This window comes from Bos javanicus, chromosome 11 (assembly GCF_032452875.1).
Source record: "Bos javanicus breed banteng chromosome 11, ARS-OSU_banteng_1.0, whole genome shotgun sequence".
NCBI lineage: Eukaryota > Metazoa > Chordata > Mammalia > Artiodactyla > Bovidae > Bos > Bos javanicus.
The window spans coordinates 106,867,553-106,881,620 of NC_083878.1; positions in this window are offsets into that span (position 1 = coordinate 106,867,553).

The following is a 14,068-nucleotide window of genomic DNA, read 5'->3' on the forward strand; positions in this document are numbered from 1 at the left end:
AGCGTCCGTCGAGGAGCAGCTCCACCGCCGCCTGGCGCTTGTGCGGACCTGGGCACACATGCGGCGAGGACGTGGGGCCGGGAGACGCGAGCCCGGGGATCGCGGTGCCGCGGGGAGGGCCGGGCGCGCAGCCCAGCACCGCCTTGTTCCGCGCCTCAGGCCAGGCCCCACTCCGGGGGAAGACGGCCGGGATCCAGTGACGGTCGGCGGGAACCCAGCGCCGTCCGCCGACGGAGAAACACGACCACTCCCAGCCGAGGCGGGAAAACCGGAAAATGTGGCCCCAGGACACCGCGCGGGGCACGTCACTTTTCTGGCAGCGAGCCGTACCCCAAGCGGCGAAAACGTTCGGATCGCCGTCCAGCTTCTAGAGACAAGGCCCGTCCTCGCCATGAAGCCTGCTCGTTTAAGTTCGGCGGGAGCAGGACGCGTTCAGGCCCGTATACGGGGCCCAGGCGCACCCGCCAACGAGCCCTCCGAGCACGAACTCGGCCGGGCTGGCCAAGCCCCAGAGTCGGGAGCCAGGGTACCGCAGAGGGGAGACGAACGCCCCTAACGGTGACCCAAGAGCCTGGCCGACGAGCTACAGGCACTCCGGCGCGGAAGACCATCTCCCTGTCCGCTCCAAGGCCCCTCGGATGGAGGAACGCGGGGAGATGCTGGTCGACCCAAACGAGCGGCAACCCACAGGCGCCGCGGCACCAGGCCACCTCATAAATACCTGCAGACCTAGTCTTCAGCAGGAGCAGCCGCGCCCAAGTCTCCGCAACACCGGGGTTATCGCCGCCAGTGCCGCCGGCCTCTGGAGCTCTGCGCCTTGTTCGCCAGCTGAATCGTAGCCCTTATGAAGGTCCCCGAAGGAAAGGAACGCTCTGAAAGCGGCCGCCAGGGGCGCCCGACAACCGGTTCGAGTGTCCCCGGGACGAGTCGCCGGCAGGCCGCAGCTGCGCCGAACGCCCGAGCCCGCCCGAGGCCTCTGCCTCGGAGGGGGCTCCCCGCTCGGGACAGCGCGACGCGGCCTCACGGAGCGGCCCAGGCGGCAGACGAGGGCGGGCGGAGAGCGGGAGGCCGCGGCGGAGAGGCCCTCCCCGCGAGACTGCAGGGCCGCAGGCCAACCTGAGCAAGGGAGATTCTGCAGGGGGCTGGGCTGTGTGAACTGTGAGCTGGAACAGCGAAAGTAAAACAGAAAGCAAGCAAGCACGGAAGACATCTTATTCTGTCATTTCAGAGTTGAGATGTTACTAAAGTACAAAAATACAAGGCTCAGAAGCCATAAAGGAAACGACTGAAAACTTGACTATGTAAGTGGTCTGTTAGTCATTACCGGATGACAAGAAATCAGTGTGTGGGAACATTTGTGCGATTATATGTGTATTAAGAATGTTGACATTAGCATTACGTAATAACAGAATATTTAGAAAACACGGCAAGGGACCAGTTAAGTAAATTTTCAGTGCATTCACATAACACAAGACTATCAATTTACTTTTTGGTGTATTGCTGTTATTTAAACCAGTTAGATCTATAGGTATTGACTTGGAAAGATGTTGATGGCAAACTGTCAAATAAAAACAAAGTTTTAGCACTTTCAGTGCCATATATATATATTCACATTTTAAAAAAATGAAGTGGAAAAATAAACAGAGTAGCTAAAGCGATTTTAAAGAGCAAGAATCAAGTCTTCCCTGTAGCCTGGTGTCTGGACAGAAAGATGTGCCAGAAACAAAGATGGGCCACACTACGTGCTTCTCTGCTCCCTCCTGCTATAGTCTTGGGAAGGCAGCTGGCATCTCAGCCCCTGCACCTCTCTGCTCCACTAACACCCACAGCCCCTGCAGGCAATCAGAACTCTGACTCTGCAGGCCTGGGATCCCTATGTCCACAGTCTCTTCCTTCACATCAGAAGCCTCGAGCAATTCACTTGGTTTGCCCAATCATCCATGCCCAGAGCTGCTGGCTCTAACATACAGCTGTGTAGTCCTTCTCTCCATAAGCTTTGAGCTGATATCCCAAGGGAAGACCATTCCCCTCACAAAACAGGTATGAACCGGAACTTTGCACCTGGACTCATTATACAAACTCTGTGTGCACACTCAATTCCCAAAGACACTACCCTTTTCACTGTGCTGTTTGCATGGCATAGCCATTGCTTACTTGAAGCATCCAGGCTCACTTATGTGGCAGGAAGAAATACCACACACACACACACACACACACACACGTACAAACATAGAGGCACACACACACCCCAGGAGCTAATCTGGACTCCTGCTAGGGGTGGCAGTGGTGGGAGCAGAAAAGACATCATTGTTGCTGCTTCTCGGGTCCTCTGTGCTGGCAGACCCTGGTTGCTTTGCTGACTTCACTGTGGGGAGCGCGGGCTTGGGGTGCCCTAGTCTGCAGTTTGCTGTCCAGCGCCCTGTGCTTTTTTTGGTTCACTCTCCCCTTTCTCCTCAATGCACAGTCACCATTAAGAAATAAGAATCAACACACATTGCATTCAATTTCAAACTTGAACACAGTTTAAGAACTGAGACAAATTGAGTTATTGTGAAGAAGGTAGTGAGGAAATTTTATTTATCTGGTTTGTAGCTACCAAAATGTTCAAATATAGTCTATAAAAGCTTAATATTTTTTAAAATTAGGAAAAGTAAATAATCCCTCATTACTCCCTCTTGCCCATCACCACCTCTGTCCCAGCATCTGTCACACTGGGCTCACCTGACGACATGCCTGTTCTCCTGGTCTGGAGACTTCTTTCACACTCATCACTATCCTCTATGCTCACTACACACCTGAGGCTGTGGTAGCCATTCACATGGTAAATCAGGGGATTTTTCTCTAGTAAGCCTGAGGGTTGTATTTTTTCTTTCTTTTAATAGAAACCTCTCCCATCTGTCCTCTAAAGTCACAACCTTTGCGGATGCTGTAACACTGGGTGTGAATGACAGAAAGAGGCTGTTTCCATATCAGCCCCTGAGCTGCCATACGCCTAACAGAGTGGTGGATGTTACTGGCATTAGTATTTCCTGGGTGGTCTTAGAAGATCCAAGCTGAAATGAGAAACCGGACAATTTGGCAAGACACAGATCAAACCAGGAGCCAGAGCAAGTCCCTCTCATTGTTTCAAGGTCAAGAACTCAGCCACCACTGTCCTCCTCTGCATCCTCATGCAGGATGGTTGAAACTGACCAGATAAAGCTGAGGAGATGGAAAGAAGTCATGAGAGCCAAGCCTCTAAAACCCTGCTAGATATTCCAGGCATGAGTCCCCAACCACTCATCTGGGGGGTGACCCCTCCTACCAAACCACAGGCATGCAGAGATATGGGGAACCCTCCTCTCTGGGGTCAAAGCACTATGGGCTACTCCCCACATAGACAACGTAGTAATATTTCCATTTTACACAGAAAAAAAAAGAAAGTCATGAGCTGTTATACTCTGATTAGACCTACTTGTTCACAGCTATTTAATATTCAATTCCTATGATTTACATCAAATCCCAGGAAACCCCCATAGTGATCACTTGGGGAATCTTGACTCCACAGAACAAACACCACTCTCAAACATTTCCATAACTAATTCTTGATCAAATGCATCAGGCTTTTTTCTCCAATACCCACTGAAGTCTTTTAGAGTCCCCACCCTTCCTGCTGTGCCCTCCCCTGACCCTCTGGATGCAAGTGCCTTCAGTCATCTTGAGTCCTCCCCATGTGGGAATCAGGCAACTTTGGAGCCCTAACCTTAGTTCTGTCATGGCCTCAGATATGTGGCCAAGCCACTGTGAACCTTTTCAGTGGTGGGTGAAACAACCTAAGGGGTCATGTCTTGGTGGAAGGTCAGGCACTCTGGTCATACAGATAAGCTCTTAAACCCCCTTGCACAGGAAAGAAGCAGGAGCACATACATCATGAGTCCCCTGGTGGGTGTCACAGTCCCACAGGGCAGACACGCTCATCAAATGCAGAGGAGGTTTAATTTGGGGTGAAATCTAGTTGACACCTTCAGAGACATGGTGAAATACTACATGGATTTCTTTCCTGCTAAATATTATTGGCAGAAACATTCTTCATTTCATAATTTTTGTATAGGAAGGTATTTGTCTCTAAGGAAGGAAAATTAAAATAATTACTTTCTTCATCGAACAAATTTGTGTGCTCACTGAAAACATATTCTGACATTTAGTTGACACTCTCCATCTTCTTCAAAGATAAGAAATATAATCATTTGTTTCATTTCACCCTGCTCATCTCCAGGTTTCCCATTTTCCCAGAAGGGTGTGCCTCCTCTGAGTACAAGTCCCACCTACTCTCTTGTCTTCATAAGAGAGCTGAGCTCAGGCCTCAACCATAAGTTCACCCTCGAAATAAATACCTCAGATGATCTAGTGGCCCCAGGAGAATGAGAAGCTGTCCCCAGTGTGGTGAGAAACCTCGGGTTCCCTCCCCAACTCATCTGCCTAGTCTCCCCTGCTCAGAGCTATTGTCCTAAATGACGTCTGTGGGCAGCAGCTGATGTGAAAGAGAAGAGTGTGCCCAGAGGCCCAGCACCGCCCCATTCTGTCCCCAGCAGCTCTAATTCTGGGTCTGGCTTCTTGTTTCATTATTTTACCACGAGTGCTCTTTCCAGCCATCCTAGGACTTCCTTTAGAGTAGTTCTTAAAGATTCCCCAACCACCATTGACCTTGTGTGCACTGCTATACTTCCCTTCTGAAACTAAATTCAGTTCTTTTGAAAGATTGAGTCCGGGGACTTCCCTGGACATGTAGTGGTTAAGAATCCACCTGCCAATGCAGGGGACACAGCTTTGATCTCTGGTCTGGGGGATCCCACAAGCCACAGAGCAACGAAGCCTGTGCACCCCGACTACTGAAGTGTGCCCACCGTGGAGCAGCTGCTCCACAGCAAGGGAAGCCGCCACAGTGAGAAGCCAGGCGCCACAGTAGAGGAGCCTCTGCAGGTCACACTGCAGACAGCGGGTGTGCGGCAGTGACGGCCCGGTGCAGCCAAAAGAAATCAATCAGTTAAATTTTTAAAAGACTGAGTCCAGCAAAAAAAAAAAAAAAAAAAGAATGACGTTTCATTTCTCTTTATTTTCATTCTTCTTCTCACATTTTGTGCCTGGTTCTGTTAGATATTTAGGATGCTTACAAAACTTCAGGTCACAGAAAAGGAGGAATTCCCAGTGTGTTTAGCATCTCAGGGAACAGGCACACATCACTTCTGCTGAATAGTCCAAGGAGATGTGAGGGGAGAATTAACCAAAACCACCAGAAAACCCCACGAGGAGATCAGCCCATGGACCCCGGAGTGGCTGTCTGCGGGCTCATTCAGGGGCAGCAGAGGGCCCGCAGGCTGGCCGGGCTTCCTGAGCCCCCAGACTGCTGGCGAAGTTTGCCGTCTTTCAATGATGATTCAGACTCCCCATCAGCAAAACCTGATCTCAGCATCTCTGACTCAGTAAATACCTTCAGGACCCACCTCAAGTCCACCCTCTCCTCCTCTCTCTCAGGCAGAACGAATCGACTGCCTTCAGTGTGGGCTAGGTCGGTGATCATCCTGGGGTGTGAAGGCCAGGGCTGGCCACATAACTCACCACCCAGGGATTCTCGGGGTCATAAGAACTTACCTACTTCCTCATTCAGGGTGAGGAACAGCAGTGGCTGTGAAAGGCAGGACGTCCCAATAAGACAAAGGGACAGGCAGAGTCAAGGTGAAATGACAGGAAGCTGTCTGTGCGGGAAGCTGACCAGGGCAGCATGGCCAGCCCCTCTATTCAGGGACAGGCGGGAGCCCTTGTCACCAGAAGCAAACGCAAATTAGCCAGGGTCTCAGGGCTATGACTCACAGCAGGTAATGACATCAGCTTCTTGGTCCCTGTACCACATGGGCACTTGTGAATCTGGGATGGCCAAGAAGAGCCAAGCCAGGTGGAAGATTGGCCCATGGGGCCTGCAGACCTTGACACCCACTGGGCAGAACACAGAGAGAAGGGCTGACTGGTCACCAACTCTCAGTGAGGGGAGGCGGCAGGAAGCTTTGGCCTGAGTCTCATTCCTAGGACCTACCTACAAGGTTACAGACTGACCTGACCATTACTAGATTTTTTTAAACAGAAGCCCAGGGTTCCTACTATACCCAGTTTCTTTCTTTCTTTTTTTTTTTAATACAATCTGCTCATTTGTTTTCTTTAATAAAAATAATCCAGAAGTAAACACTATGTTATGGAAATTACAAGGGATTTCTACATTTACACAAATTTCTTTTTTTCTCTTTTATTTTTTAACTTTACAATATTGTATTGGTTTTCCATATATCAAATGAATCTGCCACAGGTATACACGTGTTCCCCATCCTGAACCCTCCTCCCTCCCTGTACCATCCCTCTGGGTCGTGCCAGTGCACCAGCCCCAAGCATCCAGTATTGTGCATCGAACCTGGACTGGTGACTCATTTCATATATGATATTATACATGTGTCAATGCCATTCTCCCAAATCATCCCACCCTCTCCCTCTCCCACAGAGTCCAAAAGACTGTTATATACATCTGTGTCTCTTTTGCTGTCTCGCATACAGGGTTATTGTTACCATCTTTCTAAATTCCATATGTATGTGTTAGTATACTGTATTGGTGTTTTTCTTTCTGGCTTACTTCACTCTGTATAATAGGCTCCAGTTTCATCCACCTCATTAGAACTGATTCAAATGTATTCTTTTTAATGGCTGAGTAATACTCCATTGTGTATATCTACCGCAGCTTTCTTATCCATTCATCTGCTGATGGACATCTAGGTTGCTTCCATGTCCTGGCTATTATAAACAATGCTGCGATGAGCATTGGGGTACACGTGTCTCTTTCAATTCTGGTTTCCTCAGTGTGTATGCCCAGCAGTGGGGTTTCTGGGTCATAAGGCAGTTCTATTTCCAGTTTTTAAAGGAATCTCCACACTGTTCTCCATAGTGGCTGTACTAGTTTGCATTCCCACTGACAGTGTAAGAGGGTTCCCTTTTCTCCACACCCTCTCCAGCATTTATTGCTTGTAGACTTTTGGATCGCAGCCATTCTGACTGGCATGAAATGGTACCTCATAGTGGTTTTGATTTGCATTTCTCTGATAATGAATGATGTTGAGCATCTTTTCATGTGTTTGTTAGCCATCTGTATGTCTTCTTTGGAGAAATGTCTAGTTAGTTCTTTGGCCCATTTTTTGATTGGGTCATTTATTTTTCTGAAGTTGAGCTGTAGGAGTTGCTTGTATATTTTTGTGGTTAGTTGTTTGCCGTTGCTTCATTTGCTATTATTTTCTCCCATTCTGAAGGCTGTCTTTTCACCTTGCTTATAGTTTCCTTTGTTGTGCAGAAGCTTTTAAGTTTAATTAGGTCCCATTTGTTTATTTTTGCTTTTATTTCCAATATTCTGGGAGGTGGGTCATAGAGGATCCTGCTGTGATGTATGTTGGAGAGTGTTTTGTCTATGTTCTCCTCTAGGAGTTTTATAGTTTCTGGTCTTACACTTAGATCTTTAATCCATTTTGAGTTTATTTTTGTGTATGGTGTTAGAAATTGTTCTAGTTTCATTATTTTACAAGTCGTTGACCAGTTTTCCCAGCACCACTTGTTTAAGAGATTGTCTTTAATCCACTGTATATTCTTGCCTCCTTTGTCAAAGATAAGGTGTCCATATGTGCGTGGATTTATCTCTGGGCTTTCTATTTTGTTCCATTGATCGATATTTCTGTCTTTGTGCCAGTACCATACTGTCTTGATGACTGTGGCTTTGTAGTAGAGCCTGAAGTCAGGCAGGTTGATTCCTCCAGTTCCATTCTTCTTTCTCAAGATTGCTTTGGCTATTCGAGGTTTTTTGTATTTCCATACAAATTGTGAAATTATTTGTTCTAGCTCTGTGAAGAATACTGTTGGTAGCTTGATAGGGATTGCATTGAATCTATAAATTTCTTTGGGTAGTATACTCATTTTCACTATATTGATTCTTCCAATCCATGAACATGGAAATTTCTCCATCTATTAGTGTCCTTTTTGATTTCTTTCACCAGTGTTTTATAGTTTTCTATATATAGGTCTTTAGTTTCTTTAGGTAGATATATTCCTAAGTATTATATTCTTTTCATTGCAATGGTGAATGGAATTGTTTCCTTAATTTCTCTTTTTGTTTTCTCATTATTAGTGTATAGGAATGCAAGGGATTTCTTTGTGTTGATTTTATATCCTGCAACTTTACTATATTCATTGATTAGTTCTAGTAATTTTCTGGTGGAGTCGTTAGGGTTTTCTATGTAGAGGATCATGTCATCTGCAAACAGTGAGAGTTTTACTTCTTCTTTTCCAATTTGGATTCCTTTTATTTCTTTTTCTGCTATGACTGCTGTGGCCAAAACTGCCAAAACTATGTTGAATAGTAATGGTGAAAGTGGGCACCCTTGTCTTGTTCCTGACTTTGGAGGAAATGCTTTCAATTTTTCACCATTGAGGATAATGTTTGCTGTGGGTTTGTCATATATAGCTTTTATTATGTTGAGGTATGTTCCTTCTATTCCTGCTTTCTGGAGAGTTTTTATCATAAATGGATGTTGAATTTTGTCAAAGGCTTTCTCTGCATCTATTGAGATAATCATATGGTTTTTATTTTTCAATTTGTTAATGTGGTGTATTACATTGATTGATTTGTGGATATTGAAGAATCCTTGCATCCCTGGGATAAAGCCCACTTGGTCATGGCGTATGATCTTTTTAATGTGTTGTTGGATTCTGATTGCTAAAATTTTGTTAAGGATTTTTGCATCTATGTTCATCAGTGATATTGGCCTGTAGTTTTCTTTTTTTGTAGCATCTTTGTCAGGTTTTGGTATTAGGGTGATGGTGGCCTCATAGAATGAGTTTGGAAGTTTACCTTCCTCTGCAATTTTCTGGAAGAGTTTGAGTAGTATAGGTGTTAGCTCTTCTCTAAATTTTTGGTAGAATTCAGCTGTGAAGCCATCTGGACCTGGGCTTTTGTTTGCTGGGAGATTTCTGATTACAGTTTCCATTTCTGTGCTTGTGATGTGTCTGTTAAGATTTTCTATTTCTTCCTGGTCCAGTTTTGGAAAGTTGTACTTTTCTAAGAATTTGTCCATTTCTTCCACGTTGTCCATTTTATTGGCATATAATTGTTGATAGTAGTCTCTTATGATCCTTTGCATTTCTGTGTTGTCTGTTGTGATCTCTCCATTTTCATTTCTAATTTTATTGATTTGATTTTTCTCCCTTTGTTTCTTGATGAGTCTGGTTAATGGTTTGTCAATTTTATTTATCCTTTCAAAGAACCAGCTTTTGGCTTTGTTGATTTTTGCTATGGTCTCTTTTGTTTCTTTTGCATTTATTTCTGCCTTAATTTTTAAGATTTCTTTCCTTCTACTAACCCTGGGGTTCATTTCTTCCTTTTCTAGTTGCTTTAGGTGTAGAGTTAGGTTATTTATTTGACTTTTTTCTTGTTTCTTGAGGTATGCCTGTATTGCTATGGACTTTCCCCTTAGGACTGCTTTTACAGTGTCCCACAGGTGTTGGGTTGTTGTGTTTTCATTTTCATTCATTTCTATGCAAATTTTGATTTCTTCTGTGATTTGTTGGTTATTCAGCAGTGTGTTGTTTAGCCTCCATATATTGGAATTTTTAATAGTTTTTCTCCCATAATTGAGATCTAATCTTACTGCATTGTGGTCAGAAAAGATGCTTGGAATTATTTCAATTTTTTTGAATTTACCAAGGCTAGATTTATGGCCCAGGATGTGATCTTTCCTGGAGAATGTTCCGTGTGCACTTGAGAAAAAGGTGAAATTCATTGTTTTGGGGTGAAATGTCCTATATATATCAGTTGGGTCTAACTGGTCTATTGTATCATTTAAACTTTGTGTTTCCTTGTTAATTTTCTGTTTAGTTGATCTATCCATAGGTGTGAGTGGGGTATTAAAGTCTCCCACTATTATTGTGTTATTGTTAATTTTGCCTTTCATACTTGTTAGCATTTGTCTTACATATTGTGGTGCTCCTATGTTGGGTGCATATATATTTATAATTGTTACATATTCTTCTTGGATTGATCCTTTGATCATTATGTAGTAACCTTCTTTGTCTCTTTCACAGTCTTTGTTTTATAGTCTATTTTGTCTGATATGAGTATTGCTACTCCTGCTTTCTTTTGGCCTCTACTTGCATGGAAAATCTTTTTCCAGCCCTTCACTTTCAGTCTGTATGTGTCCCCTGTTTTGAGGTGGGTCTCTTGTAGACAACATATCTAAGGGTCTTGCTTTTGTATCCATTCAGCCAGTCTTCATCTTTTGGTTGGGGCATTCAACCCATTTACGTTTAAGGTAATTATTGATAAGTATGATCCCGTTGCCATTTACTTTATTGTTTTGGGTTTGAGTTTATAAACCCTTTTTGTGTTTCCTGTCTAGAGAATATCCTTGAGTATTTGTTGGAGAGCTGGTTTGGTGGTGCTGAATTCTCTCAGCTTTTGCTTGTCTGTAAAGCTTTTGATTTCTCCTACATATTTGAATGAGATCTTTGCTGGGTACAGTAATCTGGGCTGTAGGTTATTTTCTTTCATCACTTTAAGTATGTCTTTCCATTCCCTCCTGGCTTGAAGTGTTTCTATTGAAAGATCATCAGAACCAAGATTCCAGGACCTTCCATGAATGATCCCAGTGTTCCTCCTCACTCTAATCTCCCCACCACCCTGGACTTCTTTTAGTGCCTGGCACCATATGTTTCCCCCTGAGTCATTGCTTTATATATGCTATTCCTCCCGCCTGGGGAGCTCTTCTCCCTACCCCTGTTCCACCAACTCCTCATCATTTCATCTTGATGTCCAATACTCCTTGTTCAGGGGAGTCTTCCCTAACCCTTCCATCAGCTCCCAGAGCACCTGCATTCACCCTCTGTAACATTCATCAGATTGCCAGTTCTTATGTAATCTCCTGCTGGACTGAAAACTCTGTGAGGACAGGGCTGTGTCTTGCTCATAGTTTTTTCCTGGCTCCTGACACAAGTTGATTGTCGGTCACTGTTGAATGGATGGTTGAAGGATGAGTGAAGGGGGTGTGCTGGAAAGGGCCTGGCTCTGTGATGATCTGGCGATGCCACACATCTCCCGAGGATTTGGAGACTGGACAAGGTAATCCCTAACGTACATCAGCTCTGACATGTATTAATCTTTAGGCTTACTCCAAGCCTGTTCCATTTGCTCCTAGATATTTGGTTGAACATTAGTTGTACTGAACTTGAGATTCAAGATTAGGCTGTGGATAAAAGAGTTAAAAGTGACAGCTGCTTGGTACACACATACAATAATCTGCATAATTTCTGTGATCTTTCTCCAGTTACACAGTTCAGAGAACAGCCACCACAATCACATAGTCATGCACTTGGCCACATAGTTTCCTGAGTACTAAAGCACTGTAAGTCAAAGGACCAAGTGTCGTCTCTGAAGATCTGGGAACTAGCCATGCTTGGACAATGGAGAAGGTAACTTATGGCAGTCTTTATCTTCTGGTAAATACTGACACTGGAAAGTGATTGATGATCAACTGGCTTTAATTCCCTCACCCCAGGTCCCTCTGGGGGGACTAATCAAGCAGGTTGAAACTTGTACTCTAGAAACACAAGGGGTCCTCCCCATGGGAATTTCACTTTATCAAAGTTTTAAACAATCTCTGAAATGGGAAATATTCAGGGCAAAACTCTGCCAGCCATACCTGCAATTAAAATTTGAGAAAAGGTTAAGATCTTTGCGTGCGGCTTTTTATATGAGTGAATTGTCATTCCTATCTGTGCATAGATTCCAAGAGCATAATTAATGTTTCCTGAGTTACAGAAGTCAGTTCTGCATCATCTAGGATTAGGGCAGGTTCAACCCCACTCCTGTGGTTTAATTAACGTAAAAGCAACCTTCTGTAAAGGCCTATAGAACATGTGAAGTTTTCATGGTTTGCTGACTCTGTGACTAAAATCTGGGGGTAAGTCTCCTAGGGAGTTGTTTTCCTGCCAAATGTTTGATATTTCAAAGGGAGAGATTCAAGTCTGAACTTGTGTTTCCAAACAGCAGTTGCTTTAATTAATGAAGCGTTTATCAAAGGTGATGTCCATTATCACGATTGTTGGAAACAGAGTCATTACTGAATGATCACACACTTTACTGATGTGGAGTGGAAGTGCCCCAGAGCCACACACCAGGGCTGGGAGAATCTGCCCCAAGACAGGCGGTAAGAGATCACATTCCCATCTTACCGAGTTTACCATCCACTGAATGAACTTTCTCACGCAGCAGCCCAAGATGCCACATGGAATGTTGAGAGGGTAACAGATCCAGGACCTACTAAGACTTGCACTAGTCTTACAGGTGCACAGAAAAAGGGTGCGCTCACTTACATGTGGCATCTTAAATAAATAAATAAATAAAATAAAAAGCAAAGCACCAAGGTCCTCAACACAGGGCACAGCTTGGTGTTTGCAGAAGGTGGGCTGTGGGGGGTGTGAAGTAGGTGAAGGTCGTCAAAAGGCACAAACTTCCAATTACAGAAAATAACTCATGGGATCATCATGTGCAGCATGGCAGCTACAGCTAATGATACTATTTTCAAAAATTATTTTGTATATTTGAAAGTTGCTTAAAGAGTAGATCTAAAAAGTCCTCGTCACACACACACACAAGATGTAAAAATGTGAGATGATGGACGTGCGATGGACTCATCATGGTGATGATTTCACAATACATACAGATATTGAGTCATTATGTTGCCCACCCAAAATGAATATGAAGGGATATGTCAACTATGCATCAATTAAAAAAAAGAAAATGGTGGAAGGACGGTATGCGCTCACAATTGCTGAGAAAGATGAAGCACTGAGCTTTGCCTCAGGGTCTGCAGTCTTCCCTCCTCTCAGTGATGTAAAGGATACTTATGGCCTTGGATGCAGCGATGGGATAGGCCTGGGGCTCCGCATTTCTCACAGCTCCCAGGAAATGCCAATTCCTGCAGACCCCTGGCTGCACGTTGAGTAGCAAGGTGTTAAAGCTCCTGAGGGTGGAGATTAGCTGGGCTGGTTTCTCAGGGATCCAGTTATACTTATGAGTACAGCACAGGGGCTTTTTTGACCTCCATTCCTGACAGTGAAATAGCTGCGGGGTGAGCTGAGGTGGTGTTTCCCTTGCAGAGAAGAGGAAAATGGCAACTTTCATCCGACTGGAAATGATACTGTTTCATGTTCATATACTGATCTCCTCGGACAAATGGGGCCCACCAGCAAAGACCTTTAGAAATAAAGGTCAAAAGACCATTATGACTTTTAAAGTATTATATACACAATGGAGTATTACTCAGCCATCAAAAAGAATACATTTGAATCAGTTCTAATGATGTGGATGAACCTGGAGCCTATTATACAGAGTGAAGTAAGCCAGAAAGAAAAACACCAATACAGTATACTAACACATATATATAGAATTTAGAAAATGGTAATGACAACCCTGTATGTGAGACAGCAAAAGAGACACAGATGTATAGAACAGTCTTTTGGACTCTGTGGGGAGGGAGGGGGGGAATGATTTGGGAGAATGACATTAAAACATGTGTAATATCATATAAGAAATGAATCACCAGTCCAGGTTCGATGCAGGATACAGGAAGCTTGGGGCTGGTGCACTGGGATGACCCAGAGGGATGGTATGGAGAGGGAGGTGGGAGGGGGGTTCAGGATGGGGAACACTTGTACAGTGGCAGATGCATGTTGATGTATGGCAAAACCAATACAATATTGTAAAGTAAAAAATAATAATAATAATTAAAAAATTAAAAAATAAAGTATTATTTTGGAGTGCTATCCACAATGTGTGGATCACAATAAACTGTGGAAAATTCTGAAAGAGATGGGAATACCAGACCACCTGACCTGCCTCTTGAGAAATTTGTATGCAGGTCAAGAAGCAACAGTTAGAACTGGACATGGAACAACAGACTGGTTCCAAATAGGAAAAGGAGTACATCAAGACTGTATATTGTCACCCTGTTTATTT